The sequence below is a fragment of the Nyctereutes procyonoides genome, unplaced genomic scaffold, assembly GCF_905146905.1.
Source record: "Nyctereutes procyonoides isolate TBG_1078 unplaced genomic scaffold, NYPRO_anot_genome, whole genome shotgun sequence".
NCBI classification, from domain to species: Eukaryota; Metazoa; Chordata; class Mammalia; order Carnivora; family Canidae; genus Nyctereutes; species Nyctereutes procyonoides.
Window position 1 is genome coordinate 26290544 of NW_026575133.1, and position 11458 is coordinate 26302001.

Genomic DNA, 11458 nt, shown 5'->3' on the forward strand with positions numbered 1-11458 from the left:
CGCTATCAGTGCAGACAGCTGAGATATTGCGCCATTAGGGATGTTGTGTTAAATAACCTGATCCATTTCTGGGGCTATTTAATGAATTTCACAGTTTAGATAGTATCTTTAAGGAGAAGGCAAAGGCTATTCCGGAGGCACTGATGCAAATCGATGGTGCCAAGCTTCCCGAGCTATTCCACAAACAAAGTGGCCTATAATTCCAGCACAGCCTTGAAGAGCTGCTGCCCGAGACGTGCACAGTGTGAGCATGGAAAGAATTTGCTGTTTATGCAGAGGGAGAGCAATATTATGAGCTGTGTCAAAGCACCTTAGATAAAATCTTATGTTCCTGAAATAAAATAAACAAATTCTCTAGGTAAAACCCTGCAGTTTGGGCCAGCCCCCTGGGTAGGACATATATGCCAAAGAGACAGCTTCATAAGGCAGGGCTTGGTGACAGAAGGAGAGAAGTCAACTGCGGGGTGGCCGTGTGGGCAACCCCATTACTTGGGACCTCGGCCAGCTTTCCCCAAAGTATATTTCAATTCAAAACCATTCTGCAAAACGGAGAGAGTGTGTGTGTGTGTGTGTGTGTGTGTGTGTGTGTGTGTGTGTGTGAGGCTCTGGGTTGTAAAAGGGAACTACTGATAGTAGCAGAATCAGGTGTTAATGTTTACTTGACTCCACACCCCTTGTTGCCCTGGAGAGTTCATTTACAATTAAAGGGTAGCATTTACAGTTTCCCACCGGGGCTTTGAACTCTGGCTGCCAAGCAGAGCAAGTATTCCTTTTAAAAACCCACCTCGGAGACTTTGATTTGCGAAAGCTCAAAGGGTAGCCTTCCCACTGAACCCCATTGCAGCCAAAAGAAAGATGGGTACTCAACATATTTTGCTTTAAGAAATCAATATTTTTTCTTGGAAATCAACAGGTTAAAAAAACAACTTTTTTTTTTAAATCAACTTCTTTATCTCAGAAATGTTGGGGAAGCATCAAAGAGGATAAAGCGGCAGTTATATTGATAAGTAGAATACATGTTAATTGCTTCTGATGATGATCCTTTTTGGGAATTTGCTCTGGACCAGGCACTTGGCTAAGCTCTTCGCTCATTTTGGGTTATTTCATCCAATCCTTCCCCACAACCCCACACAGCAGGCACTGCTATTGTCGCCAGTTTGTCCACGACCCCAGAGTTAGGAAGTGGTAAAGCTGGGATCTGACCCCAGAGCGGTGAGATTTCAGAACTAAGGGAATCACATTCCTGCCCCAGGGTGAAATCTAATCATAGACATTTATCGAATGGTTTTCCTTCAAAGTTACACAGACAGCTGGGATGTGTAAGAAGAGCTGCCGGCTAATACCTGAGCCCAGCCCTGCCTGGGAGGGTACGCTGGTGATCCAGCTTTGGCATTTCTTATGTTCATTGTTTTTTACCGTTCCAAGATACTCCTAGGAGGAGCCCAAGACAAGGGAATTTCCAGGCAAACCAAATTGCTCTGGGCACCTGGAAAAGTAGAGACATTTAAGTGGAAGAAGGAGAATGGGGGGATGGGTCGGAAATACCAAGTGACAAGATGAGGACATATGGGGAGAGAACTGATAAGGGACAGAGCCAGAAGGAACAGGGACATGAGTGCAGTCTGGGCTCTTGCTGACCGTGAGCATTGAATGCCATGTTAACGCCCTTCCCCAGGGAGGCACATGCAGAATAAAGACAAGGAAGCGAGGTGAGACTTTGCAGGTGTATGAAGCACCTGCTTCCGTGTGTAAGTACAGTCCATTGCTCGGAGGCAGTCTCCTGCAAGGTAGGTGTCAAAGCCCTCTGTTCCCCACAGCTGTGTCTAAATTTCATGCCTTCAACTTCTTTTCCCTGGTCTCCCCGCCTCCAGCCTTCCACCTCTGCAGGCTCTTCACCTCGCCTGGGTGTGCAGACCCCAGCCCTCAGAGGGCCCGGCCGTGGCCTAGGGGTGCAACGCCAGCTGGAGTGATCAGAGCTGCCAGATGTCCATGCTGCCCAAAAGTAGCTGGGAAGCTGGGTTTGTATGTGAGAAGTCCAAAGTTTTAGTTTTTTTAATTTATTTATTTATTAAAGATTTTATTTTTTTATTCATAAGACACACACACACACACACACACACAGAAGCATAGACACAGGCAGAGGAGAAGCAGGCTCCATGCAGGGAGCCCATTGCAGGACTCGATCCTCAGTCTCCAGGATCAGGCCCTGGGCCGAAGGCAGCGCTAAACCGCTGAGCCACCTGGGCTGCCCAAGTCCAACGTTTTAAATGCTGGCCACCAATTCAAAATGTTGAAAAATTAGCCCATCAGAAACACGTCTGTGGGGACACCTGGGTTAAGCATCCGACTCTTGATTTCGGATCAGGTTGTGATCTCGGTGTCCTGAGATAGAGCCCAAGTTGGGCTCCGTGTTTAGCAGGGAGGCTGCTTGAGATTCTCTCTCCCTCTGCCCACACTCTCTCTTTCTCTTTCAAATAAATAAATACATCTTCATGGGACGCCTGGGTGGCTCAGCAGTTTAGCGCCTGCCTTTAGCCCAGGGCATGATCCTGGAGTCTCAGGATCGAGTCCCCACGTTGTCAGGCTCCCTGCATGGAGCCTGTTTCTCCCTCTGCCTGTGTCTCTGCCTCTCTCTCTCTCTCTCTCTTTTCTCTCTCTCTCTCTGTCTCTCATGAATAAATAAATAAAATCTTTTAAAAAATATATCTTAAAAAAACCCTAGCGCATCTGTGGGTCCCAAGTCTGTTATTCTTGCTGTGCTCACGCCAAGTGACCTCATCACTGCTCACGGCATGTCCATAGCTACTGTGATCCACGGGGTAAAGACAAAATGCCTTAGCTCTGAATGTGAGGTTCTTCACAATCCAACCCCACTGCCTATGCAACTCTGATCCCTGGACTGTGACGGTCCTTATGAGTTATGCCTGGGTCTCCTGCCCATGCACGCTGCCTTCTCAGAGGCCCTGCCCAGCCTCTGGATCCCGGTGAGTGGGCAATGGGCCAGGCTGGGAGTGAGGGGACACCCATTCCTGGGATGCCTAAAGCAGTCAGCTCAACCAGGTGAGCTGGACCAGTTAGCTCCCAGGATTCTGATCCCAGGAGTCTGATCAAGACCCATGGACATGTTTCCTGCCAGTGGTGGGTGCTTGAGCTCACTGGGCAAGAGATACGGAGATGGGGCGACTGTTGTGGGAGCACATGGGCATGGAAGTAGTGAGGAAGTAGAGACTCAGTGGGAGCCTGGAGAGCAGAACAGAACAGATGTGCAGAGCACAGCGGGGAAGCTATGATAGACACAGGCAGATGGGCGAGCACCAGCCACTGTCTGCGCTCCATTCTTCCAGAGGCCAGCCCTACGGCTGCTTCTGGGTTCCCTGTGAGCCTCTGTGCATCCTTACAAACATTCCCCCTCACGTTGATGCGGGCCACCCTTATTAGTCAAGGTTCTCCAGGGAGCCAGCTGCAATCTGCTGCATGGATATACAAACAGAGAGAGAGAGAGAGAGATGGAGATTTTTATTTTTTAAAGATTTTTTTTTATTTTTTTGAAGGAGAGCAAGAGCGTGAGTTGAAGGGAGAAGGACAGAGGGCAGAGGGAGAAGCAGGCCCCTGCTGAGCAGGGAGCCCAACACAGGGCTCGATCCCAGGACCCCTGGATTATGACCTGAGCTGAAGGCGGGTGCTTCACTGACTGTGCCACCCAGGTGCCCCAAAATACGGAGATTTTTAAAGTAGGGAAGTGGGACTCCTGGGTGGCTCAGCAGTTGAGCAGCTGCCTTGGGCTCAGGACGTGATCCTGGAGTTCCAGGAGTCCCACATCAGGCTCCCTGCATGGAGCCTGCTTCTCCCTCTGCCTGTGTCTCTGCGTCTCTCTCTGTGTCTCTCATGAATAAATAAAATCTTAAAAAAAATAATAAAGTAGGGAAGTGGCTTCTGCAGTTATGAGAGTTGGCAAGTCCCAAGATCTGCAGGATGTGCCGGCAAGCTGGAGAGCCAGGAGAGCCAATGGTGTAGTTCTGGTCTGAATGTCAGCAGGCTTGAGCCCCAGGAAGTGCTTATGTTTCAGTTTGAGTCTGAAGACAGGAAAGAAGCCTTTGTCTCAGTTTGAAGGCTGTCGCTGTCAGGCAGCAAGGACTCTCTTACTTGGGGGAGAGTCAGTCCTTGGGCACTATTTAGGCCTCCAATTGATTGGACGAGGCCCACCCATATTGGAGCAGGCAATCTACTTGATTAAGTCTGCCAATTGCAATGTTTACATCCGCTAAAAGCTTCATGGACACACCAAGAGTAATGTTTGACCAAATATCTGAACACACTAGGGCCGAGTCAAGTTGATATACAAAACGAATCATCAGGGCAGCCTGGGGTGGCTCAGCGGTTTAGCGCCTGCCTTTGGCCCAAGGTCTGATCCTGGAGACCTGGGATCGAGTCCCATGTCGGGCTCCCTGCATGGAGCCTGCTTCTCCCTCTGCCTGTGTCTCTGCCTCTCTCTCTCTCTCTCTCTCTCTCTCTCTCTCTCTGTGTGTGTGTCTTTCATGAATAAATAAAATCTTAAAAAGAAAAATGAACCATCACATACCCTGAGATGACTCTAGTCATGGCAACAAGAGGAACCCTGGATAGAGCTTGCTCTCACACCTGTGTGTGTCGCTCCAGCAATATTCTATCAATCCCACACCTGCTGGGGAACCTGCTTTCAGCTTCAAGTCTCTTGTGTTCGAGTGCTCTTTCCTCTGGGAGGCCTGCCCTGCCCTGCCCGAGCTGACCCTGGCACTCCTTTCCAAGGGGGGCCCAGCCTTCCAGCCAGCCTTGGTAGACATCACTTCCTTTTGTCTGATAAGCATCCTCATTCCTTTTCTGGCATTGGTAGTTTGACTCTGCTCAGATCACCCTCCTTCCTAGGTGGGACTGCCAAGGAGGGCCCCACCTTGTCCTGGCCATGGAGTGGGAGTGGGCTCCTGCAGGACTCTTCAGGCTCTCTCTCCTGGGAATCTGAAGCAACATGGCACTGAACTGGGGCTGCTTGATCTCAGCAGTAATGCCTGAAAGAAGTCATCTACTAATTTTCACTCTGGAGCTTTTGGTTCTAGTACTTTTCAAGGTCTAGTTATCCAGCATTTTCTTTGATTCTGTAAATCATCTTACAGCCTTCCCAAGGTTCACCATGCCCTCTCACATTTTGGAATTCAAAGAGCCAGGGTCCAGAGATGCTGATTGGCACAGCCTTCGTCATACTATATGGGGTACACACTGTCTGGTCCTTTCACTTTCCTGAAGTTGGGACCCACACTGGGGTGCCTGGATGGTTCAATGGGTTGAGTGTCTGACTCTTGATTTCAGCCCAGGTTATGAGCTCAGGGTCATCACGCTTAGCAGGAAGTCTGCTCAAGATTCTCTCCTTCTCCCTCTGCCCCTCCCTACCTTCCATAGGCTCACTCTCTCTCCTTCTCTCAAATAAATAAATAAATCTTAAAAAGAAAAGTTGGAGCCCACACAGCATTTGTCTTTGTGCTCATCAACACCCTGGCATTTAGCAGATTGAAAATTCCAAAGGAATAAATGGTGGCCCAATAGCATAAACCCAAAGCCCTATAGTCTGATTAAGATGGATCAGAAACCCCACACCTTAAGAGGTGGTACAGGCTAAGCTGAAAATAAAAATTGGGGGTGCCTGGATGGCTCAGTCAGTTAAATGTCTGCGTTTGGCTCAGGTCATGATCCCAGGGTTCTTGGATGGAGCTCCGCAATCACATTGGGCTCCCTGTTCAGCAGGGAATCTGCTTCTCCCTCTCCCTCTGTTCCTCACCCTGCTTGTGCTCTCTTTCCCTTGCTATCTCTCAAATAAACAAGATTTTTTAAATTTTTAAAAAATTAAAAAAGAAAAATAAAAGAAAATATAAATAGGACCCAGAAATGTGTAGATATGGACATGATTAGATTCTCCATGGGTCCTCCTTCCTCAGGGGAAATCCCGTGCCTTTGCGGAATAACTTTTATGCTCTTAAGCAGGCCTGCATGCTGGGCAACCATGCCCTTTGCAAAAGGAAGTTGTAGGGGTAGGGAAGCCTGGGTGGCTCAGCAGTTGAGCACCTGCCTTTGGTCCAGGGTGTGGTCCTGGAGTCCTGGGATCGAGTCCTGCATTAGGCTCCCTGCATGGAGCCTGCTTCTCCCTCTGCCTGTATCTCTGCCTCTCTCCCTCTCTGTGTCTCTCATGAATAAATAAATAAAATCTTTTTTTTAAAAAAAAGAAAATTGTAGGGGTAGAAGGGATGGGAGGAAAGAGATTATGTAGTCTCTCCTTATCCAGCTCCCAGTTAGCAGTGACAGCACCCAAGGCCACAGGTCCTACAGCTATAGTAGGACTATAGGTCCTGCGCACCTGTGCACCAAGCTATAGGTCTTGTGCACCTGTATTAAGAAGTCAAGTCCTAGGGTGTTAAAGCTTCCACCTCCACCACTGCTAGCCTCTGAGTACAATTTCTTTGCTGCTTCCCCTTACTCCTACCCATACCTTGGGAAGTAGTCTCTTCAATAAAAAGTCCTCATGTGAGTGTGCTGATGGTCTGATACCAGATCCATATAATTCAGCATACTTAAAAAAATTTTTGGTGGGGATCTCTGGGTGGCTCAGCAGTTTAGCACCTGCCTTTAGCCTAGGGCGTGATCCTGGAGACCTGGGATCGAGTCCCACGTCGGGCTCCCTGCATGGAGCCTGCCTCTCCCTCTGCCTGTGTCTCTGCCTCTCTGCCTCTCTGTGTCTCTCATGAATAAATAAATAAAAATCTTTAAAAAAAATTTTTGGTAAGATATTTATTTATTTATTTATTTATTTATTTATTTATTTATTTGAGAGAGAGAGAGAGAGACCACAAGTGGGGAGCAGGAAGAGGAAGAAGCAGGTTCCCCATTGAGCAGAAAGCCAGACATGGAGCTCAATCCCAGGATCCCAGGATCATAACTAGAGCCTAAGGCAGATGCTTAACTGACTGAGCCACCCAGGCACCCCTTAATTCAGTATACTTATCTAAAACTAACTCCCTAACTCTAGGAAACGAACTAGGGGTGGTGGAAGGGGAGGAGGGCGGGGGGTGGGGGTGACTGGGTGGCGGGCACTGAGGTGGGCACTTGACAGGATGAGCACTGGGTGTTATTCTGTATGTTGGCAAATTGAACACCAATAAAAAATAAATTTATTATTTAAAAAATGGGAAAAAAAGAAAAAATAAATAAATAAAACTAACTCCCTGCTATTTGTACAAACAGGAAGCAGGTGGCTCCATGGCCAAAGAGAGGCTGAAGAAATATAGAAATCCTGAGAAAGTATCACACATTGTGTCCTCTCCCACACACCTTTGCCCGGGTCGCACAAAAGCAACAGAACTGACAGCCGGAGCCTCACCTCGGTGTTGGCTAGGAGACCCTGCCAGGCAGCAACAGGAAGGAGGGAAGAACCCAGTGATGAGCATCATTTACAGCCTGTCCAATCAGTACCTCCCCTAACAAAGTGCACATAAGTGAGCAAAGACTTGAACATGTTCCTCTACAAAGTGATCTCTTTTTAGGAAAAGAAAAAAGAAAAAACCCATCACAGGATCATATCAGAGCTGCCACAGGCATGAGAGATCATTCTAGAGTCAGGATCTAGACTCTGGTTACTTAAAGTATGGTCTGTGGACCAGCAGCATCAACCTACCACAGAGCTTGTTAGAAATGCAGACTCTCCGAACGCCTGGGTGGCTCAGCGGTTGAGCATCTGCCTTTGGTTCAGGGTGTGATCTGGGGATTGGGTCCCTCATCGGGCTCCCTGCAGGGAGCCTGCTTCTCCCTCTGCCTGTGTCTCTGCTTCACTCTTTGTGTCTCTCATGAATAAATAAATAAAATATTAAAAAAAAAGAAATGCAGAATCTCAGGGCACCTGGCTGGCTCAGTCTGGAGAGCACACAACTCTTGATCTTGGAGTTGTGAGTTTGAGCTCCTTATTGGGTGTAGAGATTACTTAAAAATAAAATCCTAAAAAATTTTTAAAAAGAAATGCAGAATCTCTTTTCACCCCAGACCTACCAGATGTAGATTTTAATGAGTTCCCCCAGGAAATTCACATGTATCTTAAAATTTGAGAAACATCAATCTAGATCCAGAGACCAACAGCATCAGCATTGCTTGGGAGCCTGTAAGAAATGCAGGTTCTCAGGCCCATCCCGGACCCTCTGAATCCAAACCTCTGTTTGAATATGCCCTTCAGGTGATTTTTTTTTAAAGATTTTATTTATACATGAGAGACGGGGGGCGGGGGTGCAGAGGGAGAAGCAGGCTCCATGCAGGGAGCCGGATGAGGGACTCGATCCCGGGGCCCCAGGATCACGCCCTGGGCCGAAGGCAGGTGCTAAACCGCTGAGCCACCCAGGGATCCCCCCTTCAGGTGATTTTAATGCACATGAAACTTTGAGAGGCACTTCTCGACTGATGGCTCGCTCTTTTCTTTCTTTTCTACCATGGCCTACCTCAGTAACACGGAAGACCCCTTGGCCCACCCAGACCTTACTTGGTCTGGTCTCACTTTCCAGGGGAGACAAACTTTGATAAGAACAGAAGGTTCTGGGCACGTAGGTGGCTCAGTGGTTGAGCATCTGTAATTGGCTCAGGTCAGGATCAAGTCCAACATTGGACTCCACACAGGGAGCCTGCTTCTCCCTCTGCCTATGTCTCTTCCTCCCTCTCTGTCTCTCATGAATAAAGAGATAAAATCTTAAAAAAAAAAAAAAGAACAGAATGTTCCTGTGGGGGGCCCTCGTTTTGCCTGCACAGTATCTGTTCCTTCTTTGCCTTATCCATTTGGACTGCTTAAACAAAATGCTACAGACTGGGTGGCTTATACACAACAGAAGTCTACTGTTCCCAGTTCTGGAGGCTGGGAGTCCAAGATCAGGGTGCCAGCATGCTTGGGTTTGCTGCAACCTCTCCCAGGTTTCAGACTGCCTGATTTCTTGCAGTGCTGTCACAGGATAGAAGGGTGAGCTCCCTCTGGGTTGCTTTTATCAGGGTAGTAATCCCATTCATGAGGACTTCACCCTCATGACCTCATCACTTCCCAAAGGCCCCACCTCCTCCTATTATCACATTCGGCATTAGGATTTCAACATACGAATTTTGTTGAGGACACAAACTTTTAGACGATAGTGCTCTGGTAATAGTGCCCTGCTTTCTGCTGAGAGGCTTCTCCTCCCTAATTCCATGTGTGGTAAGACTGTGAATACAGGGTCTGGTAGGGCACCGAGGTCAGGCTGGATCATCATAGGGCCACGTCCCTCTGAACACAGACATGAGGAGTTTGGGGGCTCTGATACAAGAGGGCCAGAGTTCTTTCTGGAAATGTCAGACCAAGTTGAGGAAAAGGTTCTTCACCGTGTGGTTTACCTGGGACTCCATTGGGCTGGAACTGTCACAGCTCTCTCTCCTAGCTACCTGGAAAAAGCCTGACCACACTGAGAGAGAAGGAGGTCAACCCACACATGAGGCAGAACCAAGAAATGGAGAGCTGGGGAGCCTAGAACACTACCTTGGAACCAGCCATGCCTGAAGCCATCAATTGCTGGACTATCTGGTTATGTGAGCCAATACATTCCTTTGAAATTTAAGCCATTTGAAAGTGTGTTTCTGTTACTGGCAACCAAAGAGTCCTAGCTGATACAAGCAAATTCAGAAGGATTATACTATATCTACTATAGCAATAGAAGATTGAATGGATTCACATATAAGCCGAAATTCAGACGTGATTTGTAGACTTATAATTGGAAGCATAATAGGCCCAAAGCTCTGCACACTAGAGTGTTAATGTTCTGCTTAACTAGCTCTGGCCTGAAAGGTATAAACAAGAGTCGATTGGATCAGGATCTGGAGGAAGCTTGTTTTCTTGGTATAAGGGCAAGACTCAGCTATTGCAGGCCCTTTGCCCTTTCTTTACCCTTCTTGCCTTAAATGCCTTCTTGCCTTAAATGTAGACATAATGTTTTAGGGGTACAGCAGGCACCTGGAGAACATGAGGGCAAACGCCTCATGCTAAGGATGGCAGAGCAGGAGATAGAAGTAGCCTGTGCCTGTTCCCTCATAGTCCTGGAAGCTCTTGTACCTGCCCAGCCTGCCTCCCTCTTGACTTCCTTCCTTTTTTTTTTTTTTTAAGATTTTATTTATTTATTTTTGAGAGACACAGAGACATAGGCAGAGGGCAGAGAAGTAGGCTCCATGCAGGGAGTCCGATGTGGGACTCGATCCCAGAGTCCTGGGGCCACCCTGAGCCAAAGGCAGATGTTCAACCACTGAGCCACCCAGGCAGCGTCCCTTGACTTCCTGATAGATGATAAAAGTAATTCATTTTGTTGAGCAAATATAGATGGATTCCTGTTACATGCAGCCAAATGCAACCCTAACTTATATAATGCCCTTCATGCATTATATCCAAAGAAAGGTCATGGACTTTTGGGCTAGGCCTGAGTCTATCAGTGGCCCATGATACCATGTTATCTTGGACCAATGTCATTCTTCAGATGAGGAACCTGAGTCTCTGTATTCATTTTCTATTGCTGCTGTAACAAACTGCCACAAATGTAGTAGCTTAAAACAACACATATTTACTATCTTACGGCTCTAGAGGCAAGAAACCCTAAAATCAAGGTGTCAGCAGGCCTGAATTCTTTCTGGAGACTCCAGAGGAGAATCCATTTCTTTCCTTGTTCCAGTTTCTAGAGGCTGCCTGCATTTCTTGGCTTCTGGCATCTTCATATTCAAGGCCAGTAGTGCTGCATTTTTGTTTTGTTTTGTTTTTGTTTTTTTTTTTAGTGCTGCATTTTTGGATCTCTCTCTCTCTCTCTGTCTCTCTCTCTCTCTCAGTTCTTCTATTGTCATGTCTCCTTCTCTGACTCTCCTGTATCCCTCTTTCCCTTATAAGGACTCTTGTGACTACACTGAACCTATTTGGGTCACCTAGGATAACCTCCCATTTCAAGATCCTTAGATTAATTACATCAGCAAAGTCACTTGTGCCAGGTAAGGTAGGACATTCATAGGTTCTTGTGAGAAAGATGTGGATACCTTCTAGGGGCATTATTTTGTTTACCATAATCTAGGTATAGAAAGTGATTTGCCCAAGGTCATACATGGCCAGCAGAAGAGGGAGAACCATGGGCAGGCTCCCCACCACTGGCAGAAATGCCCTTGCTTCTCCTCCTTGTCATGAAGCTACAGGCCAGCCATTCTTCAAGGTCCATTTCAGGCTGTCTCTCGGCTCAGAAACCACTGCTGCCCTCTGTGGTGAACAAGAGCCCATCCTCATGGCTGTGTCTATGTTACTCGTTGGCACTTGGCACACATTTGGTCAGCAATCTCCAAGGCATATGTCTTGTTCTCTTCAGTCTTGGCTCAAAGGCAAAGATCACACCTTAGGTCTTTCTGCAACCCAGATCCC